Genomic DNA, 17,496 nt, shown 5'->3' on the forward strand with positions numbered 1-17,496 from the left:
ACGATGGAAATATCTACACCGCAATCTGTATAAATATGGAAATACCTACACCGCTACCTCTATAGACAAGTAAATACCTACACCGCTATCTGTATAAACATTGATATATCTACACTGCCATCTGTACACACATGGAAATATCTACACAGCCATCTCTATAAACATGGAAATACCTACAATGCTATCTCTATGAACATGGAAATATCTACACCGCTATGTGTATAAACATGGAAATATCTACATCGCTGTCTGTATAAATAGGTAAATATCTCCACCGCTGTCTGTATAAACATGGAAATATCTAAACCGCTATCTGTATAAACATGGAAATATCTGCACCGCTATCTGTATAAACATGGAAATATCTACAACGCTATCTCTGTAAACATGGAAATATCTACACAGCTATCTGTGTAAACTTGGAAATATCTACACAGCTATTTGCGTAAACATGGAAATATCTACACGGCAATCTGTGCAAAGATGGAAAGAACTACACAGCTATCTCTGTAAACCTGGAAATATCTACACCGCTATCTGTATAAACATGGAAATATCTACACCGCTGTCTCTATAAACAAGGAAATATCTACACCGCCATCTATAGAAACATGGAAATATCTACACCGCAATCTGTATAAACAAGGAAATACCTACACCGCTATCTGTATAAATATGGATATATCTACACCGCTATCTCTATAAACATGGATATACGTACACCGCTTTCTCTATAAACATGGAAATATCTACACTGCAATCTCTATATACATGGAAATATCTTCACTGCCATCTGTATGATCATGAAAATAACTACACCGCCATCTTCAGAAACATGGATGAATATACACCGCCATCTGTATAAACATGGAAATATCTACTCCATTATCTGTATAAACAAGGAAATATCTTCACTGCTATCTGTATAAACATGGAAATATCTACACCGACATCTGTATAAACATGGAAATAACTACACCGCCATGTGAACACACATGGATGAATCTACACCGCCATCTGTATAAACATGGAAATATCTATACTGCTATCTCTATAAACAATGAAATATCTTCACTGCTATCTGTATAAACATGGAAATACAGTCATCTGTATAAACATGGAAGTAAATACATCGCTATCTGTATAAACCTGAAAACATCTACACCGCTATCCGTATAAACATGGAAATATCTACGCCGCTATCTGTATAAATATGGAAATATCCACACCGCTATCCCTATAAACATGGAAATGTCTACACCGCTAGCTGTATAAACATGGAAATATCTACATTGCTATCTCTATAAACATGGAAATGTCTACACCGCTTTCTGCCTAAACACGGAAATATCTACACCTCTGTCTGCCTAGACATGGAAATATCTACATCGATATCTGTACAAACATGGAAATATCTCCATCGCTATCTCTATGAACATGGAAATATCTCCATCGCTATCTCTATGAACATGGAAATATCTCCACCGCTATCTCTATAAACTTGGAAATATCTTCACCGCTATCTTTATAAACATGGAAATATCTACTCCACTATCTGTATAAACATGGATATATCTACTACTGCCATCTGTATAAACATGGTAATAGCCACACCACTATCTGTATAAACATGAAAATATCTACACCACCATCAGAATAAACATACAAATATCTAAACCGCTATCTGTATAAATATGGAAATATCCACACCGATATCTCTGTCAACAGGGAAATATCTACACCGCTACCTGTATAAACATGGACATAAGTACACCGCTATCTCTATAAACATGGAAATATCTCCACCGCTACCTGCATAAACATGGAAATATCTCCTCCACTCTCGGTATAAACATGGAAATATCTATACCGCTGTCTGTATAAACATGGAAATATCTACACCGCTATCTGTATAAACATGGAAATATCTACACCGCAATCTCTATAAACATGGAAATACCTACAACACTTTCTGTGTAAACATGGAAATATCTACACCGCTGTCTGTGTAAACATGGAAATATGTACACCGCAATCTGTGTGAAGATGGAAATACCTACACCGCAATCTGTGCAAATATGGAAATATCTTCACCTCTATCTCTGTAAACATGGTAATATCTACACCACTCTCTGTATAAGCATGGAAATATCGACACTGCTATCTGTATAAACATGGAAATATCTACACCACAATCTCTGTAAACATGGATATATCTACACCGCTATCTGTATAAACATTGAAATATCTACACCACTATCTGTATAAACATGGAAATATCTCCTCCGTTATCTGTATAAATATGGAAATATCTACACCGCTATCTCCATAAACATGCAAATGTCTACACCGCTCTCTGTATAAACATGGAAATAACTACACCGCCATCTGAATAAACATACAAATATGTACACCGCTATCTCTATAAACATGGAAATATCTACACCGACATCTGTATAAACATGGAAATACCTACAAAGTCATCTGTATAAACATGGAAATATCTACACAGACATCTGTGTAAACATGGAAATATGTACACAGCCATCTGTATATACATGGAAATATCTACAACGCTATCTGTATAATCATGGAAATATCTAAAACACTATCTGTGTAAACAAGGAAATATCTACAGAGCTATCTGTGTAAACATGGAAATATCTACACCGCTATCTGTATAAATATGGAAATATATACACCGCTATCTCCATAAACATGGAAATATCTACACCACGATCTGTATAAACATGGAAATATCTACACCGCCATCTCTATAAACGTTAAAATATGTACACAGCCATCTCCATAAAGATGGAACAATCTTCACTGCCATCTGTGGAAACATGGAAATTTGTACACTGCTATCTGTATAAACATGGAAATACCAACACAACTATCTGTATAAACATGGAAATATCTACAGCTCTATCTGTATAAACATGGAAATATCTACACCACTATCTCTATAAACATGGAAATATCTACACCGCCATCTCTATAAACATGGAAATACCTACACCGCCATCTCTATAAACATGGAATTATCTACAACGCTATCTCTACAAACCTTGAAATATCTACACCGCCATCTCTATGAACATTTAAATATCTACACCGCCATCAGCATAAGCATGGAAATAACTTCACCTCCTTCTGTATAAACATGGAATTATCAACACTGCCATCTCTATAAACATTGATATATCTACACTGCCATCTGCAGAAAGATGGAAATATCTACACCGACAACTGCATAAACATGGAAATATCTACACCTCTCTCTGTATAAACATGGAAATATCTACACAGCTATCTATATAAATATGGAAATATCTACACCGCTATCTCTATGAACATGGAAATGTCTACAAGTCTATCTTTATAAACATGGAAATATCTAAACCGCCATCTGTATAAACATGGAAATAACTACACAGTCATCTGTATAAACATGGAAATATCTACACCACTATATTTCTAAACATGGAAATATTTACACTGCCATCTGTATAAACATGGAAATATCTACAAAGCCATCTCTATAAACATGGAAATATCTACACCGCTATCTGTATAAACATGGAAATATCGACATCGCGATCTGCATAGACATGGAAATATCTACACCGCTATCTGTATAAACATGGAAATATCTACAACGCTATCAGTATAAACATGGATATATCTACACCGCCATTTGTATAAACATGGAAATATCTACACCGTCATCTTAATAAACATGGAAATCTCTACACCGTTATCTGTATAAATATGGAATTATCTACACCGCTATCTCTATAAACATGGAAATATGTACACCGCTATCGGTATAAACATTGAAATAACTCCACTGGTATCTGTATAAACATGGAAACATCTAAGCCATTATCTGTATAAACATGGAAATATGTACACCGTTATCTGTATAAACATGGAAATATCTACAACACTATCTGTGTAAACATGGAAATATCTACACCACCATCTGTGTAAACATGGAAATATCTACACCGCTATCTGTATAAACATGTAAATATCTCCACCGCTACCTGTATAAACATGGAAATATTTACACCGCTATGTGTATAAATATGTTAATATATACACTGCTATCTCTATAAACATGGAAATGTCCACACCGCTATCTGTGTAAACATAGAAATATCTACATGGCTATCTCTACAAACATGGAAATATCTACACCAGCATCAGTATAAGCACGGAAATACCTACAGAGCCATCTGTATAAACATGGAAATAGCTACAACACTTTCTGTATAAACATGGAAATATCTACACCACCGTCTGTAAATACATGGAAATATCTTCACAGTCATCTGTATAAACATGGAAATATCTACACCTCCATCCGTATACACATGGAAATATCTACACTGCCATCCGTATACACATGGAAATATCTGCACCGCCATCTGTATAAACATGGAATTATCTACACCGCTATCTCTATAAACATGGAAATACCTATACCGCTATCGGTATAAACATGGAAATATCTACACCGCTATCTGAATAAACATGGGAATATATACACCACGATTTGTATAAACTTGGAAATATCTACACCGCCATCTGTATAAACCTGGAAATATCTGCATCGCAATCTGTATAAACATGGAAATATCTCCACCGCTATCTGTGTAAACATGGAAATATCTGCCCCGCAATCTTTATAAGCATGGAAATATCTATACAGCAATCTGAATAAACATGGAAATATCTACAAATTATCTGTGTTAACATGGAAATATCTACACCGCTATCTGTGGAAGCATGGAAATATGTACACCGCTATCTGTGTAAAGATGGAAATATCTACACCGCTATCTGTGCAAATAAGGAAATATCAACACAGCTATCTCTATAAACATGGTAATATCTACACAGTTATCTGTATAAATATGGAAATATCTACACCACGATCTCTATAAACATGGAAATAGCAACACCGCTATCTACGTAAACATGGAAATATCTACACTGCCATCTGTAAAAACATGGACATATCTACACCGCTATCTGTATAAACATGCAAATTACACCGCTACCAGTATAAAAATGGAAGTATCTACACCGCCATCTGAATAAACATGGAAATATTTTACACCGCTATCTGTATAAACATGGAAATATCTACACCATTATGTGCACAAACATGGAAATATCAACGCTGCCATCTGTATAAACATGGAAATATCTACACCGCCATCTGTAAAAATATGGAAATATCTACACTATCATCTGTATAAACATGGAAATACCTACACCTACATCTGTATAATCATGGAAATATCTACAATGCCATCTGTATACACAAGGAAATATGTACACTGCCGTCTGTATGAACACGGAAATATCTACACCGCTATCTCTATAAATATGGAAATACCTACACCACCATCTGTATAAACATGGACATATCTACACCGCTATCTGTATAAAGATGGAAACATCTACACCGCTATCTTTATAAACATAGAAATATCTACACTGCTATCTGTATAAACATGGAAATATCTACAACACTATCTGAGTAAACAAGGAAATATCTACACCGCTATCTGTGTAAACATGAAAATATGTACACCGCTATCTGTATAAAGATGGAAATATCTACATCGCAATCTGTACAAAAATGGAAATATCTACACCTCTATCTCTGTAAACATGGAAATATCTACACAGCTATCTCTATAAAAATGGAAATATCTACACAGTTATCTGTATAAATATGGAAATATCTACACCACGATCTCTGTAAACATGGAAATATCTACACTGCTGTCTGTATAAATATGGAAATATCTACACCGATATCTCTATAAACATGGAAATGTCTACACCACTATCTGTATAGACATGGAAATATCTATATGGCTATCTCTATAAACATGGAAATACCTAGAACGCCATCTGTGTAAACATGGAAACACGTACACAGCGATCTGTATAAACATGAAAATATCTACACCACTATCTGCATAAACATGGAAATATCTACACTGCCATCTGTATAAACATGGAAATATCTACAGAACCATCTCTATAAACATCGACATATCTACACTGCTATCTGTATAAACGTGGAAATAGGCTCACCGCTATCTGTATTAACATTGAAATATCTACACCGCCATCTGCAAAAACATGAAAATTTCTACTCAGTCATCTGTATAAACATGGAAATGTCTATACCTCCATCTGTATAAACATGGAAATATCTCCACCGCTATCTGCATAAACCTGGAAATATCTACAACGCTATCTGTGTAAACATGGAAGTATCTAAAGAGCTATCTTTGTAAACATGGCAATATCTACAACGCTGTCTCTGTAAAGATGGAAATATCTACACCGCAATCTGTGCAAAGATGGAAATATCTACAATGCTATCTCTATAAACATGGAATTATATGCACCGCTATCTGTATAAACATGGAAATACCTACACCGCTATCTGTATAATCATGGAAATATCTACAAGGATATCTCTGTAAATATGGGAATATCTACGCAGCCATCTGTATAAAGATGGAAATATCTGCACCGCGAGCTGTATAAATATGGAAATATCTACACCGATATCTGTATAAACATGTAAATGGCAACACCACTATCTGTATAAAAATGGAAATACCTTCACCGCTATCTGTATAAACATGGAAATATCGACACCAATATCTCTATAAACATGGAAATACCTACACCTCCACCTGTATAATCATGGAAATATCTACACTGCCATCTGTATACACAAGGAAATATGTACACTGCCGTCTGTATGAACACGGAAATATCTACACCGCTATCTCTATAAATATGGAAATACCTACACCGCCATCTGTATAAACATGGAAATAACTACACCGCTATCTGTATAAAGATGGAAACATCTACACCGCTATCTTTATAAACATAGAAATATCTACACTACTATCTGTATAAACATGGAAATATCTACAACAATATCTGTGTAAACAAGGAAATATCTACACCGCTATCTGTGTAAACATGGAAATATGTACACCGCTATCTGTGTAAAGATGGAAATATCTACATCGCAATCTGTGCAAAAATGGAAATATCTACATCGCTATCTCTGTAAACATGGAAATATCTACACAGCTATCTCTATAATCATGGAAATATCTACACAGTTATCTGTATAAATATGGAAATATCTACACCACGATCTCTATAAACATGGAAATATCTACACTGCTGTCTGTATAAATATGGAAATATCTACACTGCTATCTCTATAAACATGGAAAAGTCTACACCTCTATCTGTATAAACATAGAAATATCTACATGGCTATCTCTATAAACATGGAAATACCTACAACGCCATCTGTGTAAACATGGAAATAACTACACAGCGATCTGTATAAACATGAAAATATCTACACCACTATCTGCATAAACATGGAAATATCTACACTGCCATCTGTATAAACATGGAAATATCTACAGAAACATCTCTATAAACATCGAAATATCTACAGTGCTATCTGTATAAACATGGAAATAGCCACACGGCTATCTATATAAACATTGAAATATCTACACCGCCATCTGTAAAAACATGAAAATTTCTACTCAGTCATCTGTATAAACACGGAAATGTCTATACCTCCATCTGTATAAACATGGAAATATCTCCACCGCTATCTGTATAAACCAGGAAATATCTACAACGCTATCTGTGTAAACATGGAAATATCTAAACAGCTCTCTGTGTAAACATGGCAATATCTACACCGCTGTCTCTGTAAAGATGGAAATATCTACAAAGCAATCTGTGCAAAGATGGAAATATCTACAATGCTATCTCTATAAACATGGAATTATATGCACCGCTATCTGTATAAACATGGAAATACCTACACCGCTATCTGTATAATCATGGAAATATCTACAAGGCTATCTCTATAAATATGGGAATATCTACGCAACCATCTGTATAAAGATGGAAGTATCTACACCGCGAGCTGTATAAACATGGAAAAATCTACACCGCTATTTGTATAAACATGGAAATATGTAAACTGCTATCCCTGTAAACATGGAAATGTCTAGACCTCTATCTGTAGAAACATGGAAATATCTAAACCTCTATCTCTATAACCTTGGAAACATCTACATCACAATCTGTGTAAACATGGAAATAACTACAGAGATATCTGTGTAAACATGGAAATATCTACACCGCTATCTGTGTAAAGATGCAAATATCTACACCGCAATCTGTGCAAAGATGGAAATATCTACACCGCTATGTGAGTAAACATGGAAATATATACACCACTATCAGTATATACCTGGAAATATCTACACCGCTATCTGTATAAACTTGGAAATATCTACACCGCCATCTCTATGAATATGGAAATATTTACAACGCCATCTGTATAAACATGGAATTATCTACACCGCTATCTGTATAAATATGGAAATATCTACACCGCTATGTCTGTAATCATGGAAATTGCTACACCGCTATCTGTATAAACATGGAAATATCTACACCGCTATCTCTATAAACTTGGAAATATCTACACTGCCATCTGTATAAACATGGAAATAGCTACACAGTCATCTGTATAAGCATAGAAATATCTACACCACCATCTCCATAAACATGGAAATATCTACACTGCCATATGCGTACACATGGAAATATCTACACAGCCATCTGTATAAACATGGAAGTACCTACGTCGCTATCTCTATTAACATGAAAATACCTACACCGCTATCTCTGTAAACATGGAAATATCTACACCGCCATCTCCATAAACATGAAACTATCTACACCGCCATCTGTATATACTTGGAAATATCTACGCAGCTCTCTCTATAAACATAGAAATATCTACACCACTATCTCTATAAACATGGAAGTGTCTAGACCGCTATCTCTACAAACATGGAAATGCCTATACCGCTATCGGTATAAACATGGAAATAACTACACCGCTATCTGTAAAAACATTTAAATATCTACACCGCTATATGTATAAACTTGGAAATATCTACACCTCAACCTGTATAAAGATGGAAATATCTCCATCGCTATCTGTATAAACATGGAAATATCTCCACCACTATCTGTATAAACATGGAAACACTTACACCGCTACCTGTATAAACATGCATATATTACAACGCTATCTGTGTAAACATGGAAATATCTAAACCGCTGTCTGTGTAAACATGGAAATATCTTCACCACTCTATGTGTAAATATGGAAATATCTACAGCACAATCTGTGCAACGACTGAAATATCAACACCGCTCTCTGTGTAAAAATGGAAATATCTACACCGCAATCTCTGGAAAGATGGAAATATCTACACCGATATCTCTGTAAACATGGTAACATCTACACCGCTATCTGTATAAACATGGAAATATCTACACCTCTATCTGTATAAACATGGAAATATCTACACCGCCATCTGAATAAACATGGAAATATCTACACCGACATATGAATAAACATGGAAATATCTACACCGCCATCTGTTTAAATATGGAAATAACTACACCGCTATCTCTATAAATAAGGAAATATCTACACCGCAATCTGTATAAACATGGAAATATCTCCACTTATATCTTTATAAACATAGAATCATGTACACCGCTATCTGTATAAACATGGAAATATCTACACCGCTATCTGTATAAACATTGAAACATCTACACCGCTATCTGTATAAACATGGAAATATCTACACTGGTATCTGTACAAACATGCAAATATATACAACGCTATCTGTGTAAACATGGAAATATTTACACCACTGTCTGTGTAAACATGGAAATATCTACACCACTGTCTTTATAAACATGGAAATATCTAAATCACTGTCTCTTTAAACGTGGAAATATCTACACAGCCATCTCAATAAACATGGTAATATATACACCGCTATCTGTATAAACCTGGAAATAGACACACCGCCATCTGTATACACACGGAAATATTTACACCACCATCTGTAAAAACATGGAAATATCTCCACAGTCATCTGTATAAACATGGAAATATCTACACCGCCGTCTCTATAAACATGGAAATATCTACACGGCCGTCTCTATAATCATGGAAATATCTACACTGCTATCTGTATAAATATGAAAATATCTACACCCTATGTCTATAAACATGGAAATAGCTACACCGCTCTCTGTATAAACATGGAAATATCTACACCGCTATCTCTATAAACATGGAAATACCTACACCGCCATCTGTATAAACATGGAAATATCCACACAGTCATCTGTATAAGCAAGTAAATGTCTACTCCACTATCTCTATAAACTTGGAAATATCTACGCCGCCATCTGTATACACACGGAAATACCTACACAGCTATCTGTATAAACATAAAAATATCTACATCGCTATCTGTATAAACATGGAAATATCTCCACCGCTATCTGTATAAACATGGAAATATCTACACCGATATCTCTATAAACATGGAAATGTCTACACATCTCTGTATAAAATGGAAATACCTGCACCGCTATCTGTATAAACATGGAAATATCTACAGCGCTATCTGTAAAAACATATAAATATCTACACCGCTATCTGTATAACATGGAAATATCTACACTGCTTTCTGTATAAACATGGAAATAGTTTCACTGTCATCTGTAAAAACATGGAAATATCTACTCCACCATCTCTATAAACATGGAAACAACTACACCGTCCTCTCCATAAACATGGAAATATCTACCCCGCCATCTCTATAAACAAGGACATATCTACACTGCTATCTGTAAAAACATGGAAATATCTACACTGCCATCTGTATAAAGATGGAAATATCTACACTGCGATCTGTATGAACACGGAAATATATACACCACTCTCTGTATAAACATGGAAATACCAACACCGCTGTCTGAATAAACATGGAAATATCTACACCGCTATATGTATAAACATGGAAATATCTTCACTTCTATCTCTATAAACATGGAAATACTTACAACTCAATCTCTATAAACATGGAAATACCAACACCGCTATCTCTATAAACATAGAAATATCTACACCGCCATCTCTATAAACATGGAAATATGTACACGGCCATGGGATTAACATGGAAATATCTACAACGCTGTCTGTATAAACATGGAACTATCTACACCACCATCTGTATAAACTTGGAAATATCTACACTGCCATCTCTAGAAAGATGGAAATATCTACACCGTGATCTGTATAAACTTGGAAATTTCTACACCGCTACCTTTGTTAACATGGAAATATCTACTCCGCTATCTGTATAAACGTGGAAATATGTACACCACGATCTGCATAAACATGGAAATATCAACACCACTATCTGTATAAACAAGGAAATATCTGCACTGCTATCTGTATAAACATGGAAATATCTACACCGCTATCTGTATAAACATGGAAATATGTAAACCACTATTCCTGTAAACATGGAAATGTCTACACCGCTATCTGTAGATACATGGAAATATCTAAACCGCTATCTCTATAAACATGGAAACATCTACAACACTATCTGTGTAAACATGGAAAAACCTACAGAGCTATCTGTGTAAACATGGAAATATCTACACCGCTATCTGTTTAAAGATTGAAATATCTACACCGCAATCTGTGCAAAGATGGAAATATCTACACCGCTATCTGAATAAGCATGGAAGTATCTACACCGCTATCAGTATATACATGGAAATACCTACACCGCTATCTGTATAAACTTGGAAATATCTACACCGCCATCTCTATGAACATGGAAATATCTACACCGCCATCTGTATAAACATGGAAATAGCTACATCGCTATCTGTATAAACAAGGAAATTTCTTCACCGCTATCTCTATAAACTTGGAAATATCTACACCGCCATGTGTAGAAACAGGGAAATAGCTACACAGTCATCTGTATAAGCATAGAAATATCTACACCACCATCTCTATAAACATGGAAATATCTACACTGCCATCTGCATACACATGGAAATATCTACACAGCCATCTGCATGTCCATGGAAATATCTACGCCGTCATCTGTATAGTCACGGAAATATCTACACGGCCATCTGTGTATAGATGGAAATATCAACACCGCCATCTGTACAAACATGGAAATATCTACACCGCTATCTCTATAAACATGGAAATATATACAATGCCATCTGTAGAAATTTGGAAATATCTACACCGCAATCTGTGTAAACATGGAAATAGCTACAATGCCATCTGTAAAAAGATGGAAATATCTACACCGCAATCTATGTAAACATGGAAATATCTACACCGATATCTGTAAAAACATGGAAATATCTACACCCCTATCTGTATAATCATGGAAATATCCACACCGCTATCTCTATAAACATGGAAAAATCAACACAGCTATCTCTATGAACATGGAAATATCTACACCGCCAATTATATAAACATGGAAATATCTACACCACGATCAATATAAACATGGAAATATCTACACCGCTATCTGTATAAACATGGAAATATCTACACCGCGATCTGTATAAACATGGAAATATCTACACCGTGATCTGTATAAACATGGAAATATCTACACCGCTATCTGCATAAACATGGAAATATCTACACAGCTATCTATATAAACATTAAAATATCTACACGGCCATCTGTATAAACATGGAAATACCTACAAAGTCATCTGTATAAACATGGAAATATCTACACAGCCATCTGTATAAACATGGAAATATCTACACAGCCATCTGTACATACATGGAAATATCTAAACCACTATATGTATAAACATGGAAATAACTACACCGCTAATTGTATAAACAAGGAAATATCTACACCGTGATCTGTATAAACATGGAAATATTTACACCGCTATCTGTATAATCATGGAAATTTCTACACTGATATCTGTATTAATATGGAAATATCTACACCGCTATCTCTATAAACATGGAAATAACTACACCGCCATCTGTATAAACATGGAAATACCTACACAGTCATGTGTAGGAACATGGAAATATCTACACTGCCATCTGTATAAACATAGAAATATCTACAGAGCCCTCCGTATAAATATGGAGATAATTGCATACGCATCTGTATAAACATGGAAATATCTGCACCGCTATCTGTATAAACATGGAAATACCTACACTGCTGTCTCTATAAACATGGCAATATGTGCACCGCTATGTGTATAAACATGGAAATATCTCCACCGTTATATGTATAAACATAGAAATATCTACAGCGCCATCTCTATGAACATTGAAATATCAACACTGCAATCTGTAAAAACATAGAAATATCTACACAGTCATCTGAATAAACATGGATATATCTACACCACCATCTGTATAAACATGGAAATACCTACAATACCATCTGTATACACATGGAAATAACTACAAGACATCTGTATCAATATGGAAATATCTACACCGCCATCAGTATAAACATGGAAATATCTACACTGCCATCTGTAGAAAGATGGAAATATCTACACCGCTATCTCTATAAATATGGAAATATCTACACCACCATCTCTATAAACATGAAAATATCTACACTGCCATCTCCATAAAGATGGAAGTATCTACTCCGCCATGTGTATAAACAAGGAAATATCTACACCAACATCTGTGTAAACATGGAAATATCTACACCGCGATCTGTATAAACATGGAAATATCTACAGCGCCATCTCTATAAACATTGAAATATCTACACTGCCATCTGTAAAAACATGGAAATATCTACACAGTCATCTGAATAAACATGGAAATATCTTCACCGCTATCTGTATAAACATGGAAATATCTACACCAACATCTGCATGTCCATGGAAATATCTATGCCGCCATCTGCATAAACATGCAAATATCTACACAGCCATCTGGGTATAGATGGAAATATCAACACCGCCCTCTGTACAAACATGGAAATATCTACACCGCTATCTCTATAAACATGGAAATATCTGCACTGCCATCTGTAAAAACATGGAAATACCTATACAGTCATGTGTATAAACCTGGAAATATCTACAATGCCATCTGTATACACATGCTAATATCTACACAGCCATCCGTATAAACATGTAAATATCTACACTGCTATCTCTATAAACATGGAAATATCTACACTGCCATCTCTATAAACATGAAAATATCTACACTGCCATCTCCATAAACATGGAACTAACTACTCCGCCATCTGTATAAACATGGAAACATCTACACCGCCTTCTGTGTGAATAAGGAAATATCTACAATGCCATCTGTATAAAGATATAAATATCTGCACCGCGAGCTCTATAAACATGGAAATATCTACATCGCTATCTGTATAAACGTGGAGATACCAACACCGCTATCGGTATAAATATGGAAATATCTACAACGGCATCTATATAAACATGGACATATCTACACTGCTATGTCTATAAACATGGAAATACCTACACCGCTATCTCTATAAACATGGAAATATCTACACCGCTATCTGTATAAACATGGAAATATCCACACCGCTATCTGTATAAACATGGAAATATCTACACCGCGATCTGTATAAACATGGAAATATCTACACCCCGATCTGTATAAACATGGAAATAACTTCACCGCTATCTGTATAAACATGGAAATATCTACACCGCTATCTGTATAAACATGGAAATATCTACACCACGATCTGTATAAACCTGGAAATATCTACACCCCGATCTGTATAAACATGGAAATATCTTCACCACGATCTGTAAAGACACGGAAATATCTACACCGCTATCTGTATAAACATGGTAATATCTACACCACCATCTATATAAACATGGAAATATCTACACCACCATCTGTATAAACATGGAAATATATACAATGCCATCTGTAGAAAGATGGAAATATCTACACCGCAATCTGTGTAAACATGGAAATATCTACACCAATATCTGTAAAAACATGGAAATATCTTCACCGCTATCTGTATAAACATGGAAATATCTACACCGAGATCTGTATAAACATGGAAATATCTACAGCGCCTTCTCTATAAACATGGAAATATCTACACGGCCATCTGTAAAAATATGGAAATATCTACACAGTCATCTGAATAAACATGGAAATATCTACACCACCATCTGTATAAACATGGAAATACCTACAATACCATCTGTATACACATGGAAATATCTACACAGACAGCTGTATAAATATGGAATTATCTACACCGCCATCAGTATAAACGTGGAAATATCTACACTGCCATCTGTATAAACATGGAAATATCTACACTGCCATCTGTAGAAAGATGGAAATATCTACACCGCTATCTCTATAAATATGGGAATATCTACACCACCATCTCTATAAACATGAAAATATCTACACTGCCATCTCCATAAAGACGGAAGTATCTACTCCGCCATGTGTATAAACACGGAAATATCTACACCACCATCTGTGAAAACATGGAAATATCTACACCGTTATCTGTATAAACATGGAAATATCTACACTGCCATCTGCATGTCCATGGAAATATCTACGACGCCATCTGTATAAACATGGAAATATCTACACGGCCATCTGTGTATAGATGGAAATATCAACACCGCCATCTGTACAAACATGGAAATATCTACACCGCTATCTCTATAAACATGAAAATATCTGCACTGCCATCTGTAAAAACATGGAAATACCTATACAGTCATCTGTATAAACATGGAAATCTCTACAATGCCATCTGTATACACATGGAAATATCTACACAGCCATCTGTATAAACATGTAAATATTTACACTGCTATCTCTATAAACATGGAAATATCTACACCACCATCTCTATAAACATGAAAATATCTACACTGCCATCTCCATAAACATGGAACTAATTACTCCGCCATCTGTATAAACATGCAAACAACTACACCGCCATCAGTGTGAATAAGGAGATATCTACAATGCCATCTGTATAAAGATATAAATATCTGCACCGCAAGCTGTATAAACATGGAAATATCTACATCGCTATCTGTATAAACGTGGAAATACCGACACCGCTATCGGTATAAACATGGAAATATCTACAACGCCATCTATATAAACATGGAAATATCTACACCGCTATGTCTATAAACATGGAAATACCTACACCGCTATATTTATAAACATGGAAATATCTACACCGCTATCTGTATAAACATGGAAATATCTACACCGCTATCTGTATAAACATGGAAATATCTGCATCGCGATCTGTATAAACATGGAAATATCTACACCGCGATCTGTATAAACATGGAAATATCTACACCGCGATCTGTATAAACATGGAAATATCTACACCGCCATCTGTATAAACATGGTAATATCTACACCACCATCTGTATAAACATGGAAATATCTACACTGCCATCTGTATAAACATGTAAATATCTACAATGCCATCTGTAGAAAGATGGAAATATCTACACGGCAATCGGTGTAAACATGGAAATATCTACACCGATATCTGTAAAAACATGGAAATATCTACACCGCTATCTGTATAAACATGGAAATATCTACACCGCGATCTGTATAAACATGGAAATATCTACACCACAATCTGTATAAACATGGAAATATCTACACCGCTATCTGCATAAACATGGAAATATCTACACAGCTATCTCTATAAACATTAAAATATCTACACGGCCATCGGTATAAACATGGAAATACCTACAAAGTCATCTGTATAAACATGGAAATATCTACACAGCCATCTGTATAAACATGGAAATATCTACACAGCCATCTGTATATACATGGAAATATCTACACCAGTCTCTGTATAAACATGGAAATAACTACACCGCTAATTGTAAAAACAAGGAAATATCTACACCGTGATCTGTATAAACATGGAAATATTTACACCGCTATCTGTATAATCATGGAAATTTCTACACCGTTATCTGTATAAATATGGAAATATCTACACCGCTATCTGTATAAACATGGAAATATCTACACTGCTATCTGTATAAACATGGAAATATCTACACCGCGATCTGTATAAACATGGAAATATCTACACCGCGATCTGTATAAACATGGAAATACCTTCACCGCTATCTGTATAAACATGGAAATATCTACACCGCTATCTGTATAAACATGGAAATATCTACACCGCGATCTGTATAAACATGGAAATATCTACACCCCGGTCTGTATAAACATGGAAATATCTTCACCACGATCTGTATAGACACAGAAATATCTACACCGCTATCTGTATAAACATGGTAATATCTACACCACCATCTATATAAACATGGAAATATCTACACCGCCATCTGTATAAACATGGAAATAAATACAATGCCATCTGTAGAAAGATGGAAATATCTACACCGCAATCTGTGTAAACATGGA

Source organism: Pan paniscus, chromosome 19, assembly GCF_029289425.2.
Source record: "Pan paniscus chromosome 19, NHGRI_mPanPan1-v2.0_pri, whole genome shotgun sequence".
In the NCBI taxonomy this organism is placed as follows: domain Eukaryota; kingdom Metazoa; phylum Chordata; class Mammalia; order Primates; family Hominidae; genus Pan; species Pan paniscus.